Genomic DNA, 15000 nt, shown 5'->3' on the forward strand with positions numbered 1-15000 from the left:
CAGGAGTTACTGCCTTCGCTGCTTTATACAAGGTAGTCCTTGATCATCTTAAGGCACTTATGATGGGGTGAAGGAGGGCACTGTGGTACGGTAGCATTAGGGCCTCAAGGTCTTGCAGCACTGGAGATGGGGGGGGGGGGAAGGCACTGTGGCACTGTGACATGCTCGCTTAAGGGTGTATACGGTGCCAAGTAATGCTAAGTTCCCTTTTTATGCTAAGTCTTTCCTTCAGTTCCCTTAAGTCGATCATAAGGATGGAAGCGAGGACTCTCGAGCGCCTGCAGGACCGAGGCCAGGATGTTGTAAGGACGGGGGCAGGGGAGGGAGATACGGGTAGGAGGATAGGTGTAGGAGGATAGGGGTAGGAGGATAGAGGTAGGGGAAGGGGTAGGAAGGGAAGGAGAAGGACACGGGCAGAGCTAGGGGTGTGGGCACGATAGGGAAAAGAATAGAGGTAAGGGAAGAGGGATAGGGGGTAATGCACAGGGATTGAGGGTAGGGAGTAGGGGTGGGTGGGTGGGTGGGTGGTTGTGGGGTGGGGGTCATGGGAGAACGTGGAAGTCGATCGCGATTATTGATGACGGAAAAGTAATTGATTTTACCTGAAGAGACTCGGCCCAGGTAATGACTCATAATCAACGTTCACCGGAATATAATTATCGGTTGGATGCGAAAGGGGGGTGAGGGGGGTGAGGAGGGTGGAAGTAGGGGTTGGTGGGCAGGGGATGGGGAGGGGAGTGGAAAGGCCTCCCCCTGCTTGTTGAGCAAGGGGAGGGAAGTAGGGATCGGTGGGGAGGGGAGGGGAAGGGAAGGGGGAGGAAAAGGGGGAGTTCCTAGGTTGTCAAAGGGGAGGGGAGGGGGAAGGAGGGAAGGGTTTGTGGGTAGGGGAAGGAGAGGGGGTGGGAAGGAAGGGTTGCTGGGTAGGGGAAACCAAGGGGGAGATGTAGGGTTGATGTGCGCTGTGTATGGTTTGGTGAGCAGAGGTAGAGGGAACGTTTTAGGGGAAGAGGAGGGGTGGGTAAGGGAGGTGGGGGTGCTGCTACGGGTATGGGAGAGGGTGGGGTAGGGGTTGAAATAGAGGGTGGAGACGGGAGCTAGGGGTTGAAATAGGGGTAGGGGAAAGGGGGAGGGATGGAGATTAGGATAGGGGTGAGGGGTAGGTGGGGGGGGGGAGGGCGTTTCTAGCCGAGTCCGTAAGATCGAAAGTCCCTCATGACCCGATACGCTCACCGGAGCCTATCGACGGTAGCCTCGGGATCGATTTTGAGCGGGGTTGGGGGGTGGGGGGTGGGGGGCGGCGTTGGGGGTGAACCCCGGCTAGGGGGAAGGTAGAGGGGAAAGGAAAGGGGGTGGAGGTAGGTAGGAAGAAGGTCGAAGGGAGAAACGGGAACTCTGGTCCTTGTGCTGGTGGGGAGCTAGTTGGGGGAGAAGGGGGAGGGGTCCTGGTTCTTGTGCCGGTGTAGGGGTGGTTGGGGAGGAAGTAGGTAGGGAGGGAGTGAGTGAGGGTAGGGAGTGAGTGAGGGTAGGGAGGGAGTGAGGGTGGAGAGGGAGTAGGGGAGTGGGATATCCGCCTCCGCCCCCTATAAAGAGGGACGGCTAACTTTTGCCTTCCCCCAAAATGTCCGCGGGAGTTGAAAAGGTTACGAGCGCTGGAAGTGGGTTTTTAATGCGGGGAATATATTCTGATGATTGGCTACCGCTGTTGTTGTTGTTGTTGTGATTTATGTAGCGATGGGTTACATCAGTTCGTGTTTATTTATAGCTTTGATGTTGGTTTTACGGTGTGGGATAACTTGAATGACGTAAATAGATTGAATGTAAGAGAGTAAAATGTTGGTATATAAACTGATATATAGCAAATACGAGATGCAAGATGTCTGCATGGACACTCGCACACAAACACAAACACGCGGAGACACACACGAATTAGTGGTTTGGGAACAAACAGTCAGGCAAATCAATATTTACTTGAAACTGGACGAAGCGTGATACATGCCAAGAAATGTTACTATAAAGATAAGTGAGGAAATATTACAATATTTCCACAAGACAGCACAGGCATATAGATAGAGCGTTGTATTTCTTGGCGGGTCAGATCAGAGAGCCAGTTATTCCTTTCTCTTTTTTTTACCGAGAGACAATGAAGCTGTTTATATGTATCAGAGGACGAGCGCATCGTGCCCCCCCCCCTTCCACTTATCCACTCTATCCCTATCCCTATCTCTTTCCCTATCCTTGTCCCTGTCCCTGTCCCCATCCCTGTCCCCATTCATATCCCTGTACCTATACCTACCACTAGACCCCCGTTTTCCTACCCTTACTCCTACCCCTACCCTTGATCCTGCCTCTTCCCCTACCCCTACCCCTACCCCTACCCCTACTCCTACCCCTACCCCTACTCCTACCCCTACCCCTACTCCTACCCCTACCCCTACTCCTACTCCTACCCCTACCCCTACCCCTACCCCTACCCCTGCCCCTACTCCTACTCCTACTCCTACTCCTACTCCAACCCCTACTCCTACTCCTACTCCAACCCCTACTCCTACTCCTACTCCAACCCCTACCCCTACCCTTCCCCTTCCCCTTCCCCTTCCCCTACCCTTGCCCTTCCTCTTCCCCTTCCCCTTCCCCTACCTCTTCCCTACCCTTACCCGTCAGCATAGTCCTATGAATATGAATACTGGCGGTAGCACAGAGGGAGGGCTTAGGAAACGTGACCGAGCTGTTTGGAGGGTCAAGGAAAGTTTTTCTTTCCTTCTGACGGAGGGATCTAGGTGGCAGGTAGATCCATTTTTTTTTTTTTTTTGAAGGGGGGAGGAGGGAGGATGGGAGTGGGAGTGGGATTCGAGTTTGAGTGGGAGAGGGAGAGGGAGAGGGAGAGGGAGAGGGAGGAGAGGGAGTGAGGGAGTGAGTTTGAGTAAGAGTGGGAATGGAAATAGGAATGGGATTTAGAGAGAGAGAGAAGGGTCACTGGAGGTTTGAGTGGGAGAGTGAGAGTGGGAGTGAAAGCGAGAGTGAGAGTAGGTGCATGAGTGAGTTAGGGAGTTATGGAGGAAGAAGAGGGGTAGGAAGGGAGGCAGAAAGCTGTAGTGACGACAAGAATAGAGGAAAGTGGATAAAGAAGAAAAGAGAAAAAAGAAAGCGAAAGCATTGCATAGAAGATAGGAAACGCAGACAGGATGAAGGAAGAAGAAGAGGAGGAGTGAGGAGGGAAGGAAGAGAATAAAGAGAATAGCCGAGGACAGGAGAGAAGGAGAGAAGGGAAAGGAGGAAAAGTGAATAAGAGATGGAGAGAAGGAAGAGTTAGAGAGTGTGAATTATAGATGTTGAGAGGGAAGAGGCAAGAGATGGAAGGAAGGAAGAGGAGGGAATGTGAATAAGAGATGGGAGGAAAAAAGAGGAGGGAACAGAATAAGAGATGCAAGGAAGGAAGCGGAGGGAAAGCGAACAAGGCTTGAAGGAAGGAGAGACTTGTAGTACAGGCTGTTTCGGATTTGTCGAGGGGAAGGCCGTGCTTCCCTCACCCCTCGCTTCCTAGCACCATTCTTGATTCTCTAAGCACGTGGGTATTATGCAGATGCGTGCATGACGTGTGAGTGTCAAGTGTCTCGTCTTTGGATGTGTGTGTGAGTGTGCGTGTGAGTGTGCGTGTGTGTGTGTGTGTGTGTGTGTGTGTGTGTGTGTGTGTGTGTGTGTGTGTGTGTGTGTGTGTGTGTGTGTGTGTGTGTGTGTGTGTGTGTGTGTGTGTGTGTGTGTGTGTGTGTGTGTGTTATAGCAGCGACAAGGAGGTATTCTTCGTCACCCTTTTGAGAAGTATTTCCTCTCGTTCTTCCCCTCATTCTTCACCTCATTCTTCATCTCATTCTTCGTCTCATTCTTCGTCTCGAGCCGCAGATGATCTCCCAGACATCATCCTCACCGCTGTTGAAAGAGCGTACTGTTCGCGTGACCTGCTCCGCTGATGACCTCACGCCAAGCGGAGGGTCATGTTTTACAGCGGTACGGGTTGTCGTTTCTATTGATTTGTACGGCTATGACTTCTGCTCATGGTCGGATTTTTTTTTTTTTTTTTAATTTGCAGGTTTTTTTGTTGCGTCTTTCTTTCCCTATCTTCTGCCATTCTTTTCTTCTTGTTCTTTCTTTTTGTTATTTATTTATATTTTCTTCTTTTTCTGTTTTTTTTTATTCTTCCACATCTTCTACATCTTCTTCCTCTTTTTAATTTTTTTTTCTTCTTTTCCTCCTTTTCTTTCTTTTCCTCCTCCTCCTCCTCCTCCTCCTCCTCCTCCTCCTTCTCCTCCTCCTCCTCCTTCCTCCACCTCCTCCTCCACCTCCCCCTCTTCCTCCTCCTTCTCCATCGCCTTCTATTACTTCACCTCCCTCCCTCTCCCCCCCCCACCCCCCACCACTTCCCATAAGTGCCCCGAAAGTACCGCAGGCGTTTATCTAGCCTTGACAAGCGCCGTAAATTTTCGCGTCACGCTTTGAAGTGACTTTCGATTGTCGATCGGCGGCGGCGGCGGTTTCGCTGTCGGTCGATCCGCTGGTTCGATGTCCCGATACACCTTTCGCGTCGGGCGCAAGGCAAGGTCACTCGGACGGCGGTGGCTGGCGGCGGGGAAGGTCACGGTGACATTTGGTCGGTCGATTCGCATGGCTTATTTACGGATTGTAGGCTAGGGAGGGGGGTCGGGGGAGGGGGGGGGAGAGGATGGCGTTACCCACTCGGCAGGCTTTGTCTTTCTCTTGTTTTCCTCTTCTTCTTTTCTCTTTTATCTTAGTCGCTTTTGTTCTTTCTTTTTTTCATATTTATTCTTTCTCATTTTCGTTTTCTGTCTAAGTCTCTCATCTTCTCTCTTTCTCTCTCTCTCATCTTCTCTCTTTCTTTCTCTCTCTCTCTCTCTCTCTCTCTCTCTCTCTCTCTCTCTCTCTCTCTCTCTCTCTCTCTCTCTCTCTCCCTCTCTCTCTCCCTCTCCCTTCCTCTCTCTCTCTCCCTCTCCCTCTCCCTTCCTCTCTCCCTCTCTCTCTCTCTCTCTCTCTCTCTCTCTCCCTCTCTCTCTCTCTCTCTCTCTCTCTCTCTCTCTCTCTCTCTCTCTCTCTCTCTCTCTCTCTCTCTCTCTCTCTCTCTCTCTCTCTCTTTCTCTCTCTCTCTCTCTCTCTCTCACTCTCACTCTAACTCTCACTTTTTTCTACTACTACTACTACTGCTACTGCTGCTACTACTATGACAACTACTAGTAATACTGTTATTATTGCAATCACAAGTAATATCATCATTTTATTGCTGTTCCTGGTACTACTACTAATTATTTTCACCAGATTAAAATTAACCGAGGCAATTACTGGTACAGAGAAGTAAGTGGCTTAAGAACGGTCACGTTTTTCTTGTACGTTCTCAGCTGGGTGGGGTGTGTCCCTGTTTCATATCAGTATCCCATTTCGATATTTTGGAAACTGATATATATGCGTGTATATACACTGTATATATGTGTGTGTGTTTGTGTTTGTGTTTGTGTGTGTGTTGCGTGTGTGTTTGCGTGTGTGTGTGTGTATTTGTATTTGTATTTGTATTTGTGTGTGTTTGTGTGTGTGTTTGCGTGTGTGTTTGCGTGTGTGTGTGTATGTATGTATGTTTGCATGTATTCATGAATGTATGATTGTATTTGTGGCTTCCCCTTTATCTCTTCCCGTATTCTTTGTTCTCGCACAATCTATTGCCCTTACCCTTCTGCCACTTTATCCTCCCTCTTTTTCATTCCTACTCTATCCTCTCTTTGGTCAGCAGTCGTTCGGATATTTCTCCCCCTTTCGTGCCATACCGCCATTTTGTATATTTCATCATTCGTCCACTTTACTTTTATCAGCTGGTGTTTTGGTTTCATTGCTTTTGTGTTTCTATATTTATTTTTGATTTTTATCTTTTGTTTATTTTTTTGGTTTCCTGTGTCTGTTTCTCAATTCTCTCTCTCTCTCTCTCTCTCTCTCTCTCTCTCTCTCTCTCTCTCTCTCTCTCTCTCTCTCTCTCTCTCTCTCTCTCTTTCTCTCTCTCTCCCTCTTCTCTCTCTCTTCTCTCCCTCTCCTCTTCCTCTCTCCTCTCTCTCTCTCCCTCTCCCTCTCCTCTCCTCTCTCCTCCTCTCCTCTCCCTCTCCCTCCCACCCTCCCTCCCTCCCTCCCTCCCGTCCGTCCCTCCGTCCGTCCGTCCGTCCCCTCCTCCCACCCTCCCTCCCTCCGTCCATCCGTCCCCTCTCTTTCCCTCGGTCCCCTCTTCCGCCGCCGCCTCTCCCCTCCCGCCATTCCACATCTAGAATGAGTTTGTAAAATGTCTCGTTAATGCCATTTCCCGGCTCGAGGTTTCCGCTTTATTTTGCTGTTAATTCCACCGGTTTATAGGAGGGTGTTTATTATGATTTTTTTGTTTTTGTTTTGTTTTGTTTTCATTATTCTTGTTCCCTTTTAGTGTTTTTGTTATTTTTTGTTGTTGTTGCTGGATTGAACGATTTGTTGTTTGCGTTTGGTAGAGGGGGAGTGGGTGGGGGTGTGGGTGTGGGGGAGGGAATAGGAGTTGGTGAGTGGGACAGGGAGAGGGAGTGCGAGTGGGAGTGAGTTGGTAGGTGGGAATGGGCGAAGGAAAGAGGGAACGGGAAAATGAAAATGAAAATTGATATGAAGTTTAAAATCAGAATAAAGATTAAAGATAGAGGGAGAGGGAATGGAAGCGAATTAATGAGAGATTGGTTCATTAATTATATGTGAGTAGGTACTTACATGCATACACACATATATGTATATGTTCATATAGTAAGGATGGGGCAGCCGGAGAAGAGGAAGGGAAAAGTAAGGGGTGTTGGCGCTGAGGAGGAGGAGGAGGAGGAGGAGGAGGAGGAGGAGGAGGAGGAGGAGGAGGAGGAGGAGGAGGAGGAGGAGGAGGAGGAGGAGGAGGAGGAGGAGGAGGAGGATAGGGCGCTGCGATGCGAGATAAGAAATGTTAGTCTATTGATGAAGGCATTGCTCTTTATCCCCCCTTTCTTCTTCCCTCCTAACCCCCTCTTCCCCTCCTTCATTGCCCCCCCTTACTCTCCCCTTTTCTCCCCCTTTCCCCCATCGACTGGGAGGTGGCCTGCGAGGGACTTCCAATAGAGACCCGAAAGAGGGTAATGGGGGGAGCCATGCATGTGATTACCTCATTAAAGGAGTTTTGGGATTTTGTTGCTCCTGCGTGGCACTTCGAAGAGGGGAAGGAGGGGAGGAGAGGGGAATCAGAAGGAATGGAAGAGGGGAGAAGAAAGGAGGGTATGGAGAGGGGAGGGAAGGAAAGGAAACGAGAGGAGTGGAGAGAAGAGGAGAAGAGAGGGGAGGAGAGGAGAAAGAAGAGAAGGAAAGAAAAGTAGGGAGAGGAGAAGAGAAGAGAGGAGAGGAGAGGAGAGGAGAGGAGAGGGCTAGAAAGAGATATGAAAAGATTTAAGGAGCAGGAGTAGGAAGAGGGAATAGAAGCGGGGTAACGAAATGCCAAAGGAAACTGAAGAATGAAAAAAAAATATTAGAGAATAAAAAAGTGAGATTTTAGGACGTGAAAGGAAGGATAAGATGAATGAAAGGAAGGATTGAAGCAGGGACGGAAGTAGCGCCGTCAAGGGAGAAGAGAAGGAGAGAGAAGGAGGGGAGGAAAGGCATACGCAGCAATTTCACGTGTGAACACTTGTCTTTGAGAGCAATAACGGACAACATAAGGCGCGGGGAGAGGGGAGGGAGAGCAGAGGGGGCAGGCATCGGAAAGGAGGGAGAGGAGAGGGGCTAGAGAGAGACAGCAGGGGAGAGGAGGGGAGGGAGAGGGGTGGGATGGGAGAGAAGATAGGGAGAGAAGAAGGAATGGACAGAGAGGCAATAGGGAAGGGGAGGGAGAGGAGAGGAGAAGGGAGATAGAGGGAAAGGGCAAAAGAGAGGAGAGGGCAAGGATGAGGGAGAGGAAAGGGGAGAGAGAGGGGAATGGTCAGGGAGAGGAGGGGGGAGAGACGGAGAAAGGAGACAGGGGAGGGAGAGGAGAGGGGAAAGAGAGGAGAGAGGGAGGTGTGGTGGCATTGCATACGCTAGAATGTGGTGGTCGTAAGGAGGGTTAGTGGAGATTTACAAGGGGGAATGGAAGCGGAGGGAATGAAGGATGGAAAGAAAGAAAGGTAAATAGATGTAGAGATAGATAGATAGAAGATAGGAAAGAACGAAGGAAGGAAGGAATCAAGGAAGGATGGAAGAAAGAAAGAAAGAAAGAAAGAAAGAAAGAAAGAAAGAAAGAAAGAAAGAAAGAAAGAAAGAAAGAAAGAGAAAGGAGAAGAAAGAAAGAAAGAAAGAAAGAAATGAATGAATGATTGAATGACTGAATAAAGGAATGAATGAGTGAATGAGGGAAGGAAGGAAGGAAGAGCCTCCAAGAAGTGGATGGAAGAGGAGAGAAGAGAGAAAGAGAGAGAAGAGAAGAGAAGAGAAGAGAAGAGAAGAGAAGAGAAGAGAAGAGAAGAGAGAAAAAAAAAGAAAGAAAAGGGCGATAGTTTAGGCCACTTAACAGGCGGTTGTTGACATCGTCCTCGCCTGCCTACTTGGCAATGCCGCGGCCACACGCCCTGCAAGTTGAGCCACAAGTTAGAATGGAGTTAGGAGTAAAGTATTCCTCGTGTATAACTGACAGGGCCGTGACTAGACTCCAGGGGGGGGGGTTAAGGGGGGGCCCAGTGTGTGTATGTGTGTGTGTGTGTGTGTGTGTGTGTGTGTGTGTGTGTGTGTGTGTGTGTGTGTGTGTGTGTGTGTGTGTGTGTGTGTGTGTGTGTGTGTGTGAGAGAGAGAGAGAGAGAGAGAGAGATAGAGAGAGAGAGAGAGAGAGAGAGAGAGAGAGAGAGAGAGAGAGAGAGAGAGAGAGAGATAGAGAGATGGAGAGAGATACAGAGAGACAGAGAGACAGAGAGTGATAATATGGTATCAGTGATGTGTACGGAATGCACCTTGGGAACTGAATTCAAGTGGACGTCTGCCGGTTTGCAATTGACACTCCCGTAACTTACAGTCGCCGTACTTCTCCGGTCTTAATCAACATAGCCGAATACCTTCGAAAATGTTTTGACGAAAATGCTGAATATATACAACCTTGCACATTACCTTTCAAGGTGAACAACAAAATCCCTGTTAACGGAAAAGATTTCCTCCGCTTTCCGTTGACGTTCGTGTCCCGATGCATTTCAATAACCGCGTTTTTTTAATGCACATTTGCGTGTGATTATTCACTCTTTATGAGAGCTCTGTTTTCAGTATCCGGGAATTTCCGTCTGATTAAAGGACGTTTGCAAGTTTATATGCATCATATGCAACTGGAACGCAACTGGAATGGCGATCGATGCCGCTGAGATGTTTATCGGAGTTCAGAGTCGGTCTGTTATCAGTGCAGCGATACATCATTGACAAGGTCGTTGGTGCGGCCGGTTTTTTTGCTTTTATTTATTCGCGATTTGCGAGGAGGTGCCACTAGTTGCACTCCGGTCGATGCAATTCATGTTCAGGTGTTGCTGGTGGATTGCTTTCGTGTTTTTTTCTTCCGTTATTTTTTCATATGGCACGCTTTCTCTTTTACTGATTCTTCGCTACGGGAAAAAAATGTCTGATGTTGTGGTCATCGTTAATTAATCTCATTGTTATCAAGAAGCTTTATTAACCATTAACGGTTAACGGTTAACGGTTAGTATTCCACCGTACTTTTTCTGCATACTCTGTTGGTCGTGTATGGAAGCGAGGCTGCCTGTCTAACGAGGAATGAGAAAATTCTTGAAGGCCCTTGTGCTAATCATGCAACATCGAGACACCAGCGGAATCTGGCTTAGCTTCCGGCGCTGAACTTATATGGAATGGGAGTCTGAAAAGAAAACGTGTGACTTATATTTCTCTGTTTCCTTTTCAGTGCAAATAAATTTTAAAAGAAATAATTACAAAAGGAAGAAAAGGTACGAGTGCATATCCCCCCCTTTTCGAAACAGAAAAGAAGTGTGTCTTTATATGTGACAGTATTTTACTACAAGAAAAAAAAACAGGAATGAGAGAGAAATGAATATAAATGAATGATAGAAAAGAAAAGAAAAAACGAAAAAGACAAAAACAAAACAGGTTTATGTCGTCTGGAAACGGACGCTCAACATTTGTCCTAGTTGACAGTTTTGTGCCATGTGTTTTATTCTCGCTGAAAACTTCACCCCCACCCCCCACCCCCACCCACCCATTGGACGCTTGTGTTTTCCCGGAATCAGGACAAACACCCCAGGGCGGGAGAGGCAAGCCTTGGACCGGGAGGCTGGCTGGTTACTCCCCCCACTCCCCACCCCCCTCTCCTCAAGTCCAGCTCCCGGTCCCGCTCGCTCTCGCAGTCTCTCCCGCCGCCCTTCACGCAACGCCCTTCACGCGACGCCCGAGAGGTGAGTTCTGTCTTATGTATCCAGGGAGTGACGACGGTAGGTAGGCAAGGTGATTCTCGAGGGTTGGTAGGGTCATTTAGATATTGGTTTCGGTGCTTTTTTATGGTTAGCGATGTTTAAGAGAAATTATTGGATAGACAACCAAGTGTGAAGGAGAAAAATGAAATCGTAAATGAAATATATATATATATATATATATATATATATATATATTTACATAATTATCTATTTATTCACTATATATATGTATATTTTATATATATATATATATATATATATATATATATATATATATATATATATTTACATAATTATCTATTTATTCACTATATATATGTATATTTTATATATATATATATATATATATATATATATATATATATTTACTTACTTAATTATTCACTTATTTATTCACACACACACACACACACACACACACACACACACACACACACACACACACACACACACACACACACACACACACACACACACACACACACACACAGAAGATGCACAGCATCGCGTTCTACATACCTGACGTGGCTGAAGAAAGAATGCCAACGGGGTTACAGATCTGTCCGCGTGGGAGTGATGTGATTTGAATGCTTGTCTTTGGGATTGAATTGCATGGACGAGAAGGATGGTGGGTGAGCGGGAAGGAGGGAGGGAGGGAGAGAGGAAGGAAGGGAGGGATGAAAGAAGAAAAGAAAGGAGGGAGGAAGGAAGGAAGGAAGGAAGGAAGGAAGGAAGGAAGGAAGGAAGGAAGGAAGGAAGGAAGGAAGGAAGGAAGGAAGGAGGGAGGAAGGAATGTAAGGAAGGATAGAAAGAAGGAAGGGACGGACGGAGGGAGGGAGAGAGGGAGAGAGAGAAGTCACATAATGCCTAGAGAGAGAGAGAGAGAGAAAGAGGCAGAGACAGAGAAAAAGAGGGAGGGGAGAAGAGAGGAAGCGCGAGCAGGATTGAGAATCGGTAACGGGGAAAGAGAAAGAGCGGTGAGATGCATGAAAGATTTATCAGTTGTTCTAAAAATAGCTCAAGCATAAATGTCAAGAATAGATCACAGGTACTGCGGACGACAAAGAGCCGGGGATTCATTCGTTCGATCAGCCACTCACTTCACCGGCCGCATCTCATCGTGAGGTGGGTTAATTAATCAACTGTTTGATTAATTCATTCAATTGTTTGTTGTTGCCGCAGCAGTGCTCTTTGGATTTTTTGTTTGTTTTGGTTACATTTGTTTTTTATGGATGGATCGTCTAACTACATATATACCGAGCCTCATCCAGTCATATCTATATACGTCCAGCCTTATCATCTGTTAAAAATCTGGTCTAGTCACATAATTCTCCATGCCCAGTCACTCCCGGCCCAATCACATGTACTCCTCCGTCCAGTTACATATAACCCTGGTCCTGTCACCTCCCCCCTCCCCCTATCCAGTCACCCACCCCCTCGCGATAAGCTTCGTCGTCCTCTTTGACGTTTCAGCGTGACCAGAAGCCGCTGTTTTATGAACAATCCGCTGCCAGTCTCCCGTCACGCAATAAACCGTACACAACAACATCCGAACAACAAAACGGCAGCACGTCGCTCATCACCGCGGTGGGGGGGCAATGGGGAGGGATGGGGTGGGGGGGTATTCGTAGTGTTCGCGCAGTGATAGTTCACAAATACATGAATCTCAACTTCTGTCGCAGCTCGTTCAGACAAGAGCTAAACCCCCGTTCTCAAGCCCAGCTGAAGATGTCCTCAAAGCCTATCCCTGTGAGAATGCAAGCTAGCCACAGGCCCTTGCAGGCCTCCACCTATCCACTATCCTTTGAGAGGGGCGGAGAGGTACTTGCTTTACGGCCCGAGACTGTCAAAGAGGCGAGCAAAGATGAACAAAAGAAAATCAATATTTCGCCAAGAGAAACCAAAGGCCAATGGAGAAGGGAAAGGCGCAGGAGGAGGTGGGGAAGGAAAGGCCAATGGAGAAGGGAAAGGCGCAGGAGGAGGTGGGGAAGGAAAGGCCAATGGAGAAGGGAAAGGCGCAGGAGGAGGTGGGGAAGGAAAGACGAGGAGTATAAGGTACGGAAGGGAAGGGAGAAAGGCATACATATCAAAAGATCGTAGAGAAACACACACAAAATAGGTAGGTAGATAAGGAAGTAGATGTCAGTAAATAAATTGATGAATAGATCGATAAGTATATGCTAATAGATGATTAAAAAATAAAAAAGATCATGAAGGCTTCTGCCACATGGCCATAGAGGATGTGCCATGTTCAAGAAGTCAAGTGAAAGGGAGGCCTTTGAGAGTTATAACTTTGATTGACTAACCGAGCGCTTGGGAACGAACTGCCCTAGGGCACGGAGGTCCTGCGCAAAGTCGTAGTATCTTTGGTCAGAATAAAAATGTCAAGGAAAGCAAACTTGAAAGGTCTTCTCGTGTCAAAATTACAACGACTATGCTTCGATTTCAATTTAGGTCGTTACTTTAAGATCGTCATTATGCCATTCACGCTTTAAAGAAACATTTCTTTCTGCAATAATGAGACTCATTAACGCCACCATTACTAGCATTGCGGTGGATAATGAAGCTAGAAATATTATGAACATTGGCATGATGTTTAAAAATCCTAGGCTTTACACAATGCTTTTTATTGTTACACATACGAAGTTGTCGGAGTTATTTGAAATTTATTATGTGTTTGCAGTGGCTTTTACGTCGAAAAAAGTGTGAGTGGTTACTAAGGTTGATGATGGTAATGGTAGCGTTATATATTATCCTGTTTGAATGCATAATGGCAATAAGAATACATATTTTGGGGCTTCATTTTTTTTTTATCCTTATATTTGGAAGTGTATTGAATTTTCATCCCGCCACTTCTCCGCTCTCTTTTTCTTTCATTGCGTTCATTTCCTGTGTATTCGAACCTCGTGGAAGTGATTGTCATTTAAATCACATCAAGTCACTTGTCATTTTTCTTCTCCTTCTCTCTTGTTTTCTTCTTCCCCTCTCCCACTTCCACTTCCACTTCCACTTCCACTTCCACTTCCACTTCCACTTCACTTCCACTTCCACTTATTTTCTTCCATCTTCCTCTCCCTGTCCATTCCCTCTCTTTCTCTCTTCCTGTCTACCCTTTCATTTCCTTCCCTCTCCTGCATCCACTACATTCCCTTTCCTTATTTCTCCCACACCCTCTCTTTTTCCTCCCCTTCCATCTCGCTCGCTCCCACTCACCTTCCCTCCCTATCCCACTATGTCTCCTTTCCCTCCCTCTCTCACTCGCCTTCCTTCTCCCTCTCTCACTCGCCTTCCTTCTCCCTCTCTCACTCGCCTTCCTTCTCGTTCTCTCTCTCACCCTCTACCTCATCCGGGCGTGACATATCTTGGAGGATCTAACGTGTGGCCAAAGCCTCCAGGTGGGTGTTTTGACCGCCGCGTCTCACCTCTTTGGACCTTTGCAAGTTTGTCATCCTTATTTTAGTTGGGGCGGCATATATATATATATATATATATATATATATATATATATATATATATATATATATATATATATCTATATCTATATATAATTGTGTGTACGTGTACGTGTACGTGTACGTGTACGTGTACGTGTACGTGTACGTGTGTGTATGTGTATGTGTATGTGTATGTGTATGTGTATGTGTATGTGTATGTGTGAGTGTGAGTGTGAGTGTGAGTGTGAGTGTGAGTGTGAGTGAGTGAGTGAGTGAGTGTGAGTGAGTGAGTGAGTGTGAGTGAGTGAGTGAGTGAGTGAGTGAGAGTGAGTGAGTGAGTGAGTGTGAAAGAGTGAGAGAGTGAGAGAGTGAGAGTGAGTGAGAGAGAGTGAGAGAGTGAGAGAGTGAGAGAGTGAGAGAGAGAGAGAGTGAGAGAGAGAGAGAGAGAGAGAGAGAGAGAGAGAGAGAGAGAGAGAGAGAGAGAGAGAGAGAGAGAGAGAGAGAGAGAGAGAGAGAGAGAGAAGGTGTGTATATATATATTTTTTTCGTTTTTATTTCTTTACCACATGATTAAACTTATTGGATGGTTATTGGTGTCACAGTTGTTTTTCATCTTCCTGTTTTTGTTGCTGTTGTAGTAATCATCATTACTAAGAATATTAATATTATTATCACTGTTATTATTATTATTATTATTGTTGTTATTACTATTATCTTTATTATTATTATTGTTAATTTCTTCTCATAACAATGATTAACTTTCAATGCCCAAATTGTCAGTAACCGCAAGTTCAACCCCGGAAAGCCTCTGCTTTTACGTCTACGTCTTTTGAAGCTGTAATTTAGCCCTTAATTTTTTGCACGTTAACGAATGGAAAGTGGTAAAAGGGCATATGCAATTTTGAGAAGGTCTTTTGCACGTAGTTTTGTGAAGGTTAAGCTGTGTCTATAACTCAATTTGCCGTTTGCTTAAAATGCCACTTTTATTCGTTTGCCAAGCTTTTGTGTTGCCTTTGATGTTCTGTTTGAGATACCGCTCTTCGTTCAATGGTAACTTAAGTACATTAATTTGTTTTTTATACATTATAGTTTGGAATGTGCTT

General features: G+C 46.6%; 2 protein-coding genes across 3 annotated transcripts in view; both read left to right on the plus strand.

Moving 5' to 3' along the window:
- The window catches only part of Dus1 (Dihydrouridine synthase 1), a 226365-nt gene that overhangs the window by 38529 nt on the left and 172836 nt on the right, over positions 1-15000 (plus strand). The window lies entirely within an intron of this gene.
- LOC122250172 (uncharacterized) overlaps positions 1-15000 on the plus strand; it is a 113103-nt gene that overhangs the window by 23390 nt on the left and 74713 nt on the right. Inside the window, exon 2 of the mRNA XM_043011504.2 lies at positions 9938-9980. The gene's annotated coding sequence lies outside the window, so the exon portion shown is untranslated. The remainder of the gene's footprint in view (positions 1-9937; positions 9981-15000) is intronic.

This window comes from Penaeus japonicus, unplaced genomic scaffold, assembly GCF_977035675.1.
Source record: "Penaeus japonicus unplaced genomic scaffold, GWHDUDI00000001_assembly GWHDUDI00000019, whole genome shotgun sequence".
In the NCBI taxonomy this organism is placed as follows: domain Eukaryota; kingdom Metazoa; phylum Arthropoda; class Malacostraca; order Decapoda; family Penaeidae; genus Penaeus; species Penaeus japonicus.